The sequence below is a fragment of the Hylobates moloch genome, unplaced genomic scaffold, assembly GCF_009828535.3.
Source record: "Hylobates moloch isolate HMO894 unplaced genomic scaffold, HMol_V3 SCAFFOLD_1, whole genome shotgun sequence".
In the NCBI taxonomy this organism is placed as follows: Eukaryota; Metazoa; Chordata; class Mammalia; order Primates; family Hylobatidae; genus Hylobates; species Hylobates moloch.
Window position 1 is genome coordinate 190,271,188 of NW_026652276.1, and position 16,281 is coordinate 190,287,468.

Below are 16,281 nucleotides of genomic sequence, written 5' to 3' on the forward strand. Positions count from 1 at the left end.
CTTTATTACTATATTACTTCTTGCAGATTTGTATACCCAAAAATATCCAATGTTTGTTAAAAATGATGAGCTAGAACTCTAGGTAATAATAATGAAGAAAGATAAATAAAGAATGCTAATCTATTTTTTGTAGTAGAAAGATAAATTTTATTAAAATCTTTGAGCTTTGTTATAAAATATATAGTTGAGAGAAGTCTCACAGCTCATTCATGAGTTTATTATAATTTTGATTCCCAAACTGAACAAGGCCAGTTAGAAATTTACATATTAATCTCAATTATTGATGTAAACTTGATAAGTAAACTATTTAGAAATTTATTATATCATACATAAAAATAATTATTTTGGTAAAATAGGAGCTATCTCAGGAAAGCAAAGGTAGTTTATCTTTGTAATTAGGTATTAATATGATATATAATAATAACCAGATTAAAGAAAGAAACAATGTACGATCTCTCAACAACTAAAGAAAAATGTTTGATGAAATTCTGCACTCAACAAAATATCTTAGAAAATAGATAAAAACCTCCTTAATTTGATGAAAAACATCTACCAAAATATATAGCATACCATACATGATGACGTACATAGTATGGATGAATCTTAACTGACATGGAATGATCTCATGCTCATCTCTAGAGACATTTACAAATGCCATAGAATGTATTAACTAAAGATAAATGATGTTCCATAAGCATGAATCTGTGAATTGTTCCCAGACAGGATATATTCTCTTTTGAGCATTTGGTTTGGGGGTAACATGAATCGTAGCCTTGAGGGGCATTCAACACTGAAGGCTGGAATTAACCACCTGCCCAGGTCATCAGAGACCACCACCACTAGCATATTTTGGGGCCTCCTGGTACCTAGGTGTTTTGAATGCATGCAGATAGAAGTTTAAGACTGGAGGACAAAGGTGCAAAGTCTTGAAGCAGAAGAATGCTTAATGTATCCAACTGTCAAGCACAACAAGGGTTTGTGAGAATGGAATTGGAAGGAAGAACTGAGAGAGGTGGTAGTGTAGGTTTTTGAAAATATACAGGACTTTGAGATTTACTCGGAATGACAGAAATCACTGGTGCATCTATGTGATGGAGTAGTAGGAAGGCAAAGAAGCCCGTGCCTAAAATTTCATGATCCCTTTCATGAATAACCTACTGATGCTGTTGCTCTACTGTGTCCTTTGCTGTGATGCAACTATTCAATAAGAAAAAAGCAAAGCTCCAAAACAAAATAAATAATCAAAATCTCTACAGATTTTTGAGTCCTGTGATTTCTTTTAACAATCAAACACTTAAAGTGGTTAATGCATAATTAGTACACAGTGAAAGTATAGATATATTACTTTTATGATTAGAAATAAAGGAGGTTTCTTTTTGTCTTAGTTAAGAGTACTTATTTACAGAGAATAATATTTGGATTTGATAAATTAAGAAAATAGGTGTTTATATTTCTCATATAATCAAAATTATGGAGTCAAATATTTGCTGGCATAACATAAGAGGCTTAAAATATCAGTGATGCATCAAAAAGCTTATCCATCACAATCAAATTGGCTTCATCCCTGTGATGCAAGGCTGGTTCAACATACACAAATCAGTAAACGTAATCCATCACATAAACAGAACCAATGACAAAAAACACGATTATCTCAATAGATGCAGAAAAGGCCTTCGACAAAATTCAACAGGGCTTCATGCTAAAAACTCTTCAATAAACTACGTATTGATGGAACATATTTCAAAATCATAAAAGCTATTTATGACGAACCCATAGCCAATATTATACTGAATGGGCAAAAGCTGGAAGCATTCCCTTTGAAAACTGGCACAAGGCAAGAATGCGCTCTCTCACCACTCTTATTCAACATAGTATTGGAAGTTCTGGCCACGCAATCAGGCAAGAGAAAGAAATAAAGGGTATTCAAATAAGAAAAGAGGAAGTCAAATTGCCTCTGTTTGTAGAGGACATGATTGTATATTTAGAAAACCTCAGCCAAAAATCTCCTTAATCTGATAAACAACTTTAGCAAAGTCTTAGGATACAAAATCAATGTGCAAAAAAATCAAAAGCATTCCTATACACAAATAATAGACAACCAGGAGCCAAATTGTGAGTGACCTCCCATTCACAATTGCTACAAAGAGAATAAAATACCTAGGAATACAACTTGCAAGGGATGCAAAGAACCTCTTCAAGAACTATAAACCATTGCTCAAGGAAATAAGAGAGGACACAAACAAATGGAAAAATATTGCATGCTCATGGATAGGAATAAACAATATCATGAAAATGGCCATACTGCTCAAGTAATTTATAGATTCAATGCTATTCCTATCAAGCTACCATTAGCTTTTTCTAGTTCTTCACAGAACTAGAAAAAACTACTTGAAATTTTATATGGAACTGTGAAAGAGCCCACAGAACCAAGACAATTCTAAGCAAAAAGAATAAAGCTGGAGGCATCATGCTACCTGACTTCAAACTATAAAGCAATTGTGAATGGGAGTTAACTCATGATTTGGCTCTCTGTTTGTCTGTTATTGGTGTATAAGAATGCTTGTGATTTTTGCACATTGATTTTGCATCCTGAGACTTTGCTGAAGTTGCTTACCTATTACTGGGTATGTACCCAAAGGATTATATACTAGAAGGCTACAGTAACCAAAATAGCAAGGTATTAATACCAGAACAGATATATAGACCAATGGAACAGAACAGAGGCCTCAGAAATAACACCACACATCTACAAACATCTGAGCTTCGACAAACTTGACCAAAAAAAAGCAATAGGTAAAGGATTCCCTATTTAATAGATGGTGCTGTGAAAACTGGCTAGCCATATGCAGAAAACAGAAATTGGACCCCTTCCTTGCACCTTATACAAAAATTAACTCAAGATGGATTAAAGACTTAAACATAAAATCTAAAACCATGAAAACCCTAGAAAAAAACTTAGCCAATACCATTCTGGACATAGGTATGGGCAGACTTTATGACTAAAACACCAAAAGCAATGGCAACAAAAGCCAAAATTGACAAATAGGATCTAATTAAACTAAAGAGCTTCTGCTCAGCAAAAGAAACTATCATCAGAGCAAACAGGCAACCTACAGAATGGGAGAAAATTTTTGCAATCTATCTATCTGACAAAGTTCTAATATCCAGAATCTACAAGGAACTTAAACAAATTTACCAGAAAAAAACAACCCCATCAAAATGTGAATGAAGGATATTAACAGACACTTCTCAAAAGAAGATATTTATGCAGCCAACAGACATATTAAAAAAAAGCTCATCATCACAGGTCATTAGAGAAATGCAAATCAAAACCGCAATGTGATACCATCTCACACCAGTTAGAATGGTGATCATTAAAAAATCTGTAAACAACAGATGCTGGCGAGGATGTGGAGAAATAGGAATGCTTTTACACTGTTGGTGGCAGTGTAAATTAGTTCAATCATTGTGGAAGACAGTGTGGCAATTTCTCAAGGATCTAGAACCAGAAATATCACTTGACCAGCAATCCTGTTACTGGATATATACCCAAAGGATTATAAATCATTCTACTATAAAGACACATGCACACTTATGTTTACTGCAGTACCATTTACAATACCAAAGACTTGCAACCAACCCAAATGCCCATCAACGATAGACTGGATAAAGAAAATGTGGCACATATACACCATGGAATACTATTCAGCCATAAAAAAGAATGAGTTAATGTCCTTTTCAGGGAGATGGATGAAGGTGGAAACCATTATCCTCAGCAAACTAATGCAGAAACAGAAACCCAAACACCACATGTTCTCACTCGTAAGTGAGAGTTGAACAATGAGAACACAGGGACACAGGAAGGGGAACATCATACACCTGGGCCTGTTGGGGGGCGAGGGGAGAGGGGAAGGAGAGCATGAGGATAAACGCTTAATGCATGCTGGGTTTAAAACTTAGATGATGGGTTGATGGGTGTGGCAAACCACCATGGCACATGTATACCTATGTAACAAACCTGCCCATTCAGTACATGTATCCCAGAACTTAAATAAAAATAAAAATATCAGTGATGAAGGTTTTGTAACGGACTCGGCCTTTTTCATGGCTTCTGTACCCTCCAAAAATTGTATCTAGACTGGAGGGTTTCCATGAGATCAAGAGGAAGAGCAGTAGCAGCCAAAGTATAGGAACAAGACAGGAGAGGTAAGAAATTATCAAGTGAGAGTGCAAAGAACTCACTTTGTAACACACACAACCAGGACTAAACTCAATGAAAGCAGCTTATATAGGAATCAGGAAGGCAAATGTTCACCTAGGATTTCCAGTGTGATACAAGGACTTTGACTAAAATTCAAGATTCTTACTTTTATTAATATAGGAAGGTTTTCTTTTATAGAGAAAGACAAATAGAATATATTATGGAATAAGAGCTTTAGATTTTTCCTTTATCACATATTGTAAAAATTCTCTTCCCTGACCCTAGAAAATGACTTTTCTCTCTGTGTTGCTCTATGATGCTTGGTGCAGTTATGTCTACTCTCCATTCAGCACCTAGAAGGGTCATTTCCCAGTACGAGTCCAATCCTGCCACTCATCTGCTCAAAGCTCACCAGTGGTTTCCATCACTCTAACTAAATCTCAAACTTCTATGTATTTTCAAAAAACTGCACTACCACCTATCTGAATTCTCCCCTTCCAATTTTATACTCTTAAATTCCTGTTGTGCTTGGAAGTTGAATAAACAAACCATTCTCCTGCCTCCAGGCCTGTGCACCTCCTGTTCCCTCTATCTCGGATATTCTTCCTCCACAGAGCCAGAGGGTTCATCATTTCCCTTTTGTCATTGCTCAAATATCATGTTGTCATAAAGGACTTTTCTAACTACCATATGTGAAATAGTACCTGCCCTCTTCCAGCCAAGAGTAATGTCTGTTTCCTTTACCCTGCTTCAGATTTCATCATAGATTTCTTCACCATCTGAAATATTATACATTTATTTACTTGTTTATTATCAATCTTCCTCTACTAGAGTTAAGTTATATTCAGACTGGAGCTTGTTTAAACATTTAGCATATAAAATGTCCCACATGTGAAAGATGCTCACTGGCAATTATTATTAAAAATAAAAGGAAGGAAATAAGAAAGTAAGAAAGGAGAAAAAGAACAATGAGAGGAAGGAAAGAAGGAAGAAAGGATGACCTGTAAACAGGCAGGGACAGGTAACAGTTTGCCTCTCTAAAAATAAATAAAATCATTCTGATTTTATTGTTCACTGACATAACAATCTCTGACTTCTTTTTTTTTTTTTTTTTGAGAAGGAGTCTCGCTCTTTCATCCAGGCTGGAGTGCAGTGGCGCGATCTCGGCTCACTGCAGGCTCTGCCCCCCGGGGTTCACGCCATTCTCCTGCCTCAGCCTCCCGTGTAGCTGGGACTACAGGCGCCCGCCACCTCGCTCGGCTAATTTTTTGTATTTTTAGTGGAGACGGGGTTTCACTGTGTTAGCCAGGATGTTCTCGATCTCCTGACCTCGTGATCCTCCCAAAGTGCTGGGATTACAGGCGTGAGCCACCGCGCCCGGCCGACTTCTTTTTTTAAATTGTCATTATTATGATGTAATCAGTGATATTGTGCAAAATAACAAATATGTGAATTCTGTATTAAAAAGGACTATAGCTGGATGTGTTGAAAATGCCAATTTAGTAATCATCAGTGGGCTACTTCCACAAAATCTGAGAGCTATTATAGGGCAGAAACTGTTAATTCTTCTTGATTCTGCTTGAGTATGATGAAGTTTTTCCTCAATATTTAGATACAATAAGAATACTAAAGCATTTGTACTAAATTATTTTTAATTTATGATTTCCCTTTATATTGTCTAGAGTCTTTACCAACAGATACAAAGCTTACAAATTCTTGTTTCAATATGTCTGACATTAAGTGGATTTTGAGTAAGATCAAAGCAGGCAGACATGACTTAATGGCCATGTGTAGTCAGCAGAGCTCACCAACATCATGTGAGACAAATACCAACTTTCTGAATATGTTAGTCCTGGAAGCACGCTTTCATGAATTTGATATATAACTTTCACTGTACTATTCAGGTCAAAAATGTCCAATTCCTATCTTTTATAAAGTAGAAATGGCTTTACTTTTTTACAATATAGGATGTAAACCTTCATCTAAGTCTTGAAAAATTTGTAACATTATGCTTTATTTGTATCAATCCTGAAGTGAAATACAAAAATCACAACTTTTGTCACATTATGCCCTGTTTTTTAAACAATATACATCAGAACTGCTCTTAGTTATGAATATTTGAAATCTACAGGTAAACAAGAATGACAGTAAAAAGAAAACAGGGTCAAAGTGGGCAAAGATTTGTCAGACTGCTGGGCAAGATGTTTTTGAAGTAGATAAAAAAGAAGTTTCTAGGAGAAACCTAAAAATCAAATCCAACATTCTTAAGACATTTTATAAACTCAATTTAATACAATGAATATTAGATTTGATTATTTGAGGCAACCTCTTTATATATTCCTATTTTGAAATGAGGGGAACAGCTTTAAGTATTGTATAGCTACTTGCACTTCATTATAAACTTTATATTGTTTCAGCTCTGCATTCTTTCAGTAAGCATTTATTGCTTATTACAACCTGCATAAGCATTAAGTTTCACGGGAAATCTCTCCTATTTAGTAAATTGGTTATGCATTCCATTATTGCGATTCACATGCATAAACTTGGGATCTGTGCATATGATAGGGTGATCATCAAATACAAAAGTTAAGACATTTCTGTTCCTTTGCTCTTTTGGAAAGTTCCTAGGGGAAATAATGCAGCCAGCTTAGTCATTCCTTTTCGTCTGTGTGCGAAAGGGAGAGGGGATTATGGGTGACTGTGACTGTATCTAGGTCCTCTCATATTTAGCCAACTATGAAAGTAGCAGGCACAGAGCTGAAAGGCAGGCAGAAAGAAGTTCTATTTCCTTAACCTTCCAGAAGGGTTTGGGATCTGCTAAAATTGAGTTGGTCAGTTTGATGTAATTGTAATTCAAACCACTCTACAAAATTGTTTAAATTTTAATGATGATGGAACACTAAAGGTATTATTTATAAAAGGCATCATACCTATAATCACCTCATGCTAAACTGCCTCTTTGTTGACAACTTAGCCAAAAGTCACACTTCAGTGTATTGGGCTCATTTAGTGAACAGCATATGATGGGACAAATATTTTAAAAGATTATTTCTTGGTGTAATTTAATACAGAGTTGGCTATAAATCATTAACAATGGTGACATGACTATAGCATTTATTTTTATGGACTTTTTTTAACTTAAGGGGAGATGGTCTGTGGATACAGAGGAATAAATATGTATTAATATGTGATGGGGTTCTTGAGAAAGAAAATTGAAGTAAAACATTACTTTTTAAATGAATTATTTGTTGCAGCTTCTACTGTACGGCACTGTGAATTGCTACAAGAAGATAGTAAACAATAATTCACTATCTATGGCTCTCTCTCTACATATATGTATGTTTTGTGTGTGTGTGTGTGTGTGTGTGTAATGTGGTTGGATAAATTGTTGGCCATATAATACTGGAAATTTGTGGCTAAGCTATGACTCTGTTTACACAACCAAACAATGAATGAATTCTCTGTAAAAACAAATATGTTGAAAGACTAAACATTTGCTAGATTCAAAAAATCAAAAAATAAGTATTGATATGGATAATATAGGTAAAGATGGAAATTAGTATATCTGTTATGGAAAACAGTAGAGTTTCCTCCAATTATTAGAAATAGAAGTACTATATGATCTGACAATCCTATTTCTGGGTATATAGCCAAAGAATATGAAGTCAGTCTGTTGAAGAGATATCTGCACTCCCATGTTCATTGTAGCATTTTTCATAATAACCAAGATATGAACTTAACCCATGCCCATGGAAGGATGAATGTATAAAGAAAATGTGTTGTACAGTAATCTCTGGAGATTATTGTAGTTTATAATAATGCATTGTATACTTGCAAATTGCTAACAGAGTAGATCTTAATGTTCTCATCACCAAGAATGTAAGGTAATGAATACATTAGTTTGATTAAATTATTCTACAGTGTATATTTGTATCAAAACATCACATTGTACACAGTAAGATATACAATTTTTATTTGTCAATTACACATCACTAGAACTGGGGGAACATTTTTAGATTTGTTGATAATTAGACATGAGAAATCTAATGATTGTCGATGAAAGTAGAAAAGGCATTATTTTGTGGAATTTCTAGAGATTATCCAAATACAAATCCACAGGAATTTTCTTCAGGTGTGATGAGAAAAAATTGCTGAAACCGTAAGTGAGACTTTAAACAGTATCTGTTTATCTTTCAGAGGGCTTATATTTTCTCTAAACTAGGAAGGGGACAAAAGATCACTCTCTTCCTCAGACTGTACCTCAGAAGACAACAGAAGGCCTGGGTATAACAGTCATCCCTAATGTCATAGCACAATGATGCTAGATGAGGAATATCATGCCAGGTACCAACTCCAGTTCTGGTTGACTTTAGGACACCACAAAGTCCTTTTCCAAAAGAGCAAATTAATCTTAAATGATCACGACTTCAAGGAAAGGAGGTTGGATTGATGATTGCAACAGGCAGAAGAGGGGAGTTCCCGCCGCCATGGTACAACAGTAGCTTCCTAATTGTCTAACTGCTGTGCAATGAGGAATATCTACACACAGGAGTCAATTGTCTCAATTGTCTTCAAAGAGAAAAAATGTTTCAATTCCCAACTCACTTCTCAAATGACATCCAGACAAAGAACCTACCATAGAAATTAAAACATATATTTTGCTAACAGAGCAGAAAGATAGCGGCACCAGGATTTGAGCAATTTCCTTCTGTTAATCAGAGTCACAGATGATAATGATTTACTCAAGTTACTTACAGACAGCAAATATATCAGTGAGAAATTGCAGAGATATCAATAACAGGAATCTGATCACAGTACATAAAATATAAAGTTATTCTCTCTTACATGAAATAAGTTTAGATATAGGCAGTCCATTGACTAGCATTGGGACTCTACAGTGGTTTCAGGAAGTTATCCTGCTTCCATTTCCAAAGTTGTTCTGTGGCCCAATATAGTTTCTAATGCTCCAGCCATTATGTCTACACTCTAAGTAGAAATGATGAAGATGGAAGGAGGAAAGAGTGTGTAACTTAGTAAGTCAGTTTCCTTCAGGCAGCCTTCTCAGATGTCATATGCAGCATCCCCACTTATATACCATTAGTATGTAAGAACGTAATGATATGGACATACTTAGTGGGAGGCTAAGAAATTAATTTTGGCTAGGAACCTGTTGTCCTGAATAAAAATTAGGATCTTTTATCGAGAGGAGGTATGTGGATACCTGGTAGTCAAATAAGGCTCTACTACAGAAAGTAACAAGAACAAGATATATAGTGTATATAGAGGTTAAGGCAGCTAGAAACAGTGTTGAGAGGTCCAAGAGGGCCAAAAAGTCCCTGATTCTTTCATGACAAGAACCAAGAGTTCTGTATGAAAGATAAACAATCAATAAATTTGGATGCAATGGCATATTAGTAAAAACCAGTTGGGAGTTAAAATAGATTTCCTCTCTAAATTTGATGATTTTATAGCCTTCCTCCCTAAGTAAAATCTAATGTCTGCATGGTTAAAAGCTGAAGACTTTTGGAAGACTGGTTAGAAAAAAGAATAATAATTTTTTTAAGTTAGGTACAGAGACATAAACGTAATTCACTTCTGCAATTTGATGAAACAATGGTCGGTGGTTTGCCCTATAAAATCTATTTAGTTATTAGGAGGAGGGGTATCTTCACATTGTAAAAAGCAGTGCTTTAAAAATATGGCACCTATCATCTGAGGAACTTAATACTGGAATACTAATGTTGATTTCTGAGTCCCACTTCTGGAGATTCTGAGACAATTCAGCTGCAATATGATTCAGGACTTTTTCTGTTAGCAAAACCTTGAGGAGTTTCCGTTAACAGTTTAGAGAGTTTTCATATCTTGGTTATTAGATTTTTGCAGGGAGAATAGTGAAGTGGACAGGTCAATGTCGTAGATTAGGTGTATGAGAAGAGTGAAAAGGGACATTGGAAAATGTATTACCACAGAGATAATTTGTTTTACTTAAAGGAGCACGATGCCAATAATGGTCTAAGCCGGTTTCAAACCACATACCTTATAACCACCTGTTACTCAGTTACAATTTTTACCACTATTTTGCTTTTGTCCAACTTTCTTCCTTCATTCAAAAGTTTATTTATTGTTTTGTTTTAGTTGCATAAGTTTCCAAGTATTTTATAATAATGATATGGTAAAAAATAAAATTTACTCATAGAGAGTATTTTGGACTACCTAAATTTCTTCTCCTACATACTGTATTTTATTTTCCTTGGTACATTCAATCACAATTAATAGCTTTTGATTTAAATGTTGTCATCATTTCACATCCAGTATATGTTATTTAATTGTTTATTCTTTTGCTTAACAACCCCACCACCCCAATCATATAAACATATCCTTGGTAGAATATACGTCACATGAAGAGAAATTTACATCTATGTAATGCTTTTCTCTTACATACTATAGTAATTTGTCATTTTGGAGAATGGGTTGAAAAGCATATCTTAAATATAGCTGAATTTTATTTTTGCAATAAATAACACTTTTTTAGCAATTCTTCATGATGACCTTATAGGGTTATCTGATATTTAAGTTAGCTATCATTCTCCAATAGATGATATTTCAAAGTAAAGGGTAGATGTTTAAGTGAAAATTGTGTTTCATTATCAAAAGCATAGCAGTCATATCATTGTTTTGCCAGAATAACTGTTAATATTTTTATTTCATTTTCTTGGTTATGAAGTACAAAAACTGAGCTTTCTTGCCTGTTTATACTTACCGTAATTCCAAAAGCTTATGGGGTTGAAAATGATGAGCTACTTTTCTCTGAGTCTAACAATATACATTTTTTTACTAGGCATAGAATAAAGAAACTCCAAATACAAGAACCCTAAAAAATAGGAAACAATAAAAATGAACTGTTGTTAAAGGTTTCTGTTACTATGGAAATAAAAGCTGAGTGAGTTGTAGATTATTAGTATGGGTTATTTTTGAAACAACTTTACACTTAATTGATGAAAGTATAAGTAATAATAAGTTAGTGTATATAAAATTAGTTGCCTTGGCTTGTTGACATATAATCACTCTAGCAATATGTCCACAAGGAAACAATTTGCTTTCCCTTTCAAAAATATATATTTTTTCCTATCAAAATGACCCCTACCCTCGCTTGAATGTTGTGGTTATATCTTTAACCCTCATATGAGAAGTACCCTGAGATTTTGATAATTGTCAAGAATGCATTTGTTGTTGCTTTTTTTTCTTTTTTTGAAATCTAAGCCATGCTTTTCAGAAAAATAAACTCATTTACATGAGATTCTGTTGTCAACCTTAGAATCATCCTCTTTATCAACCGATAGATGTTTAATTTCAGGTTCAATTAGAACATAAAGCAGAATAAAAGCAATTGGCAGAAAAAGCATTAGCATTGAGGTAGAAATTTAGATTTTGTAGCTGCTCAAGTAATGCAGGTGTCCATAAACTCCACATTCCATTATTGATGGTAAATCATTGGCTCAAAGGACATCCTGTAATTCACACAACTGCTAAATACAGGAGGTGTTTCAATTTCATTTGGATTGAAGCAACACAAATGTCCTTCAACCAAACTGGTGAATAAACAAACAAATTTTGGTACATTCATAAAATAAAATACTTCGCATATATATACGATATTTAATATATATTATATAGCTGAATAATTTTAGCTATATATGATAAAATAATATATATTTATAGTATATATATAGCTCTAACATTTTATTCTGATATATACAATCAAATATGTTTTATATATGTATTATATATATTTTATATATATATATTTTAGCATAAACACTAAAGGCTACATAGAGTGTGATTCTATTCATATTATTAAGACAACCTGGAGACAGAACGCAGATCAGTCAGAGGTTACCAGGGGCTAGGGCTGGAGGAAGAGGTTGATTTAAAAGGGCCATGAGGAAATGATTGAACTGCTCTTCACCTTGATTATGGAATTTGTTTACACTGAAAAGAGTGAATTTTGGAGTGTATAAATTATACCTTTTAAAAAAGTGCTAAAAAAGGAAAAAGGAAAAAAAAGCTTTGACCTCACATAGTTAATATGTAAGTAATGATGTGTTATTTGCAAAGCATGGAACATAATAGTATTCAGAATACGTAAATAACTACAAATCAATAAAAATAACAGGAATCATCCAATTAGAAATTTTGTGAATAATGTCAATAAAAAATTAACAAAAATGAGAACTTTAATCGCCAAGAAATGAAAATATGCTCAACTTCATTTCTGAGTATTACAAAATACAGAAATAATGTACTTATTTTCCTAGAATGGCAAAAAATTAAAGAAGTATAATCATACGTGTTAGAATTTGAAGGAAAAGATACTAGAGGAAAATATATGCTTACACAGTTGAGCATTTCAAAACTGATACAATCCTTTTGGGCAGATACCTATCAGTGACCTGTAAAGCAGAAAATAAGCACACCCAATTACTCAGAAATTCTACTAAGTATTTATTCTAGATAGATTTTTGCCCTTGTATAAAAGGATATGTGTATACAAAATATTCATCAAATAATTACTTATAACAAAGAAATAGAAGCTATATCAGGAAAAATTAGAAGCATCAAATGTGGTGCTATTAAAAATATGGCTGATTCTGGTAACCTTAGCATTAAGTGAGTTTCTTCATCTGTAATAAGAGAATTGCACCTTGTCTATCTCATGGTATTATCTGGAATAAAATATTTAATCAGTACCTGGTATAATATAGGATTATTGATTACAATCATTGACACTTATCTTTATAAGCCAGATCAAATAGGAATTATTTTACATGAACAAGAGTGAGAATAACTCTTATTTTCTCATTTGACTTTATGGGACTGTTTTTGTCACCTCCCTTAAAACCTTTATTGGTGTCTTTCATAGAGTAGCTGGTCTTTTTCTTCCTCTCCCAACTATGGCTTCCTTATAGTAGGTGTCAGTAGGGAACATCTCTGCTTTGATCCCCAGCACTAGCTTGCTAATGGAACCTCAGTACTTGTTTTGAACTGAATTTAAACATTATACAATTTAATTGTTATTTTAAAAGTGTAAAGTGACAGGATTTTATTTATTTCTAACTTAAATTTTGAATTAGTACTATATAATTCTTCTTGTTATATGTTGTCATCTGGGAGAAGACTGATCACTGTAATATGCCATATAATTTTTCTCATATACTGTAATTGTTATTTACTTTTCTGTCAGTTTTATTTTATCTGGAGTGTAAAAATCAGATTTCGTCTATACTCACCAATATAATCTTCAAATTTCAAATACCCTTAGTGCTCTAGAGCTCCTGGTTGACAGTTAGATTGAAGTCGTTATGTGACTCATGAAGAGGTTAGTAGAATGATTGAAATGTCAACCCTTTATTTACATGTTAACATAGAGTAATTCTCACTTCTCATGCAAACAGCACTCTTTGTAACGTGCTACTCATCTTACCAGATATTAGACTATGTAGTCTATGATTTATAAAAAATATTTACTCTTCCCTGTACTTTTTTAGTTTATATATATTTTCTAGTGACTATATATAATTTAGGAGATACAGAAAAAATAAAAATCAATTTCTACAACACTTAAATCTCAATGAAAATATCTTCCTCAGATTTTCAGATTGTTAGAACAAGAGAATATATTTTCATACTTATTCAAATAAATATTCCAATTTTCACTTCATTTTGTGTATACTTGTCTTTTTTTAAAAAATTTCTAGAGGCAGTGTCTTACTCTGTCATCCAGGCTGGAGTGCAGTGGTGCAATCACAGCTCACTGCAGCTTTGACCTCTTTGGTTTAAGTTATCCTCCCACCCAGCCTCCTGAGAAGCTGAGACCACAGGCATGCATCACCAAGCCTGGTCAATTTTGTTTTTTGGTTTTTTTTTGTTTTTTTTTTTTTTTTTTTGTAGAGACAAAATCTTGCCAAGTTTCTCAGGCTGGTCTCAAACCCCTTGACTCAGCTATCTTCCCACCTTAGCCTCCCAAATAAACTTTTCCACAAACCTTTTAGATTGAATTTGACCAATTTTACTCCTTCCTAGTTATTTTCAACTTTCACATTATTATAAAAAATATAACAAAATATAGAAAGAAAAAATTAATGAGTAAACTGGAGAGTATAGCTATAAACACACTGAATATATAAATTCCTGTCAAAGCAGATATATTTTTTGAAAATGAAGAGTGCTGCTTACCAGGCCAGGAACAAGGACAACTGATGTAAAAACCTGGGAAAACTGAGACAAGTTTCATACTAATGATAAATAATTACTCTAACCACACACAGATCCAGTAAATTCATTGCAACATACACTAGCTAAAATGTCCCTCGTACGTTTTTATTTTTACTTTTTCTTTAAAGTATTTTTCCATTCTTTCATTGTTACATCTACTAAGTTTCAGGACAGGAGCTAGGTGCTCTAACGCACCACTAAAGGAAACAGATGACATGTTCATTCTTGGGATATCTAGTCTCCAGTTTTCCTATTTTATAAAGGTGTCAACACTTTTCAGTATTTTAAATGATTTACCATGAATCATGCATAACCCATAACTAAGTCATCTTATTTAGGTAGAAATGTGAAGTGAAATCAGTAAGAGAAGAACGTTATTTAAAGGAAAATCTATGCTCCCAAATTCCTGATGATTTCCAAACTAATTCCTTTTAGAGATCATCTTCAGGGAAGAAGTAGTGAAGTGTAGGAAAATCTCTATCCATCCATTATCTATCTATCTATCTATCTATCTATCTATCTATCTATCTATCTATAAAGTTGTCACTCTGTGGGAATATCTTTTAAAGACAAATCATGTATCATAACAAGTAATTGAAGTAAAGAAAAAATATATCCAAATAGTGATAGGAACTTCAGGGACAGAAAATAAAAAGCAAAAACAATAACATTTTAAGGTTCCTTAAAGTCAGTTTTAAATGATTTTTAGACTATCTCCTTTTCCTCTCCAAAATAACTTTTTATGATATGCTACATAGCTTCTGATATTCTAAGTCACCAGGAATAATAGTTTTCCAGATTTATGTTCACTGGTGGTAATACATACATCATTTCAAATAGTCCTTCCATATTTTATAGGAAATATTGGTGTCCCCTCAATAATAGAAGTTTAAAATTTCTTTTTTATCTCAATAGCTTTAGGGGTACAAATGGTATTTGTTTACATGGATGAATTGTATAGTGACGAACTCTGGGATTTTAGTGCACTCATCACCTGAGTAGCGTACATTGTGACCAACAGGTAGTTTTTCAACCCTCACCTTCCTCCCACCCTCCCCACTTCTGAGTCTCCAACGTTCATTTCTACTCTGTATGCCTTTGCATGTCATAGTTTAGTTTCCACTTTAAGTGAGTACATACAGTATTTGCTTTTGCATTTCTGAGTTACTTCACTTAGAATAATGTCCCCCAGGCCGGGCACGGTGGCTCACGCCTATAATCCCAGCACTTTGGGAGGTCAAGGCAGGTGGATCACGAGGTCAGGAGATCGAGACTATCCTGGCTAACATGGTGAAACCCCGTCTCTACTAAAAATACAAGAAATTAGCCGGGCGTGGTGGCGGGTGCCTGTAGTCCCAGCTACTTGGGAGGCTGAGGCAGGAGAATGGCGTGAACCCGGGAGGCGGAGCTTGCAGTGAGCCGAGATTGCGCCACTGCACTCCAGCCTGGGCAACAGAGCGAGACGCCGTCTCAAAAACAAAAAAAAAGAATAATGTCGTCCAGTTCCGTTCAAGTTGTGGCAAGACATTATTTCATTATTTTTTATAGCTGAGTAGTACTCCAGTGTGTGTGTGTGTGTGTGTGTGTGTGTGTGTGCATGCATGTGTACCACATTTTTCTTTATCCACTTATAGGTTGACGGGCACTTAGGTTGATTCCATATCTTGGCAATTGTAAATTATGCCACAATATACACACATGTGCCAGTGTCTTTTTAATATATTGACTTCTTTTTCTTAGAGTAGATACCCAGTAGGAGGATTACTGGACTGAATAATGGATCTACTTTAGCTTCTTTGTGAAATCTC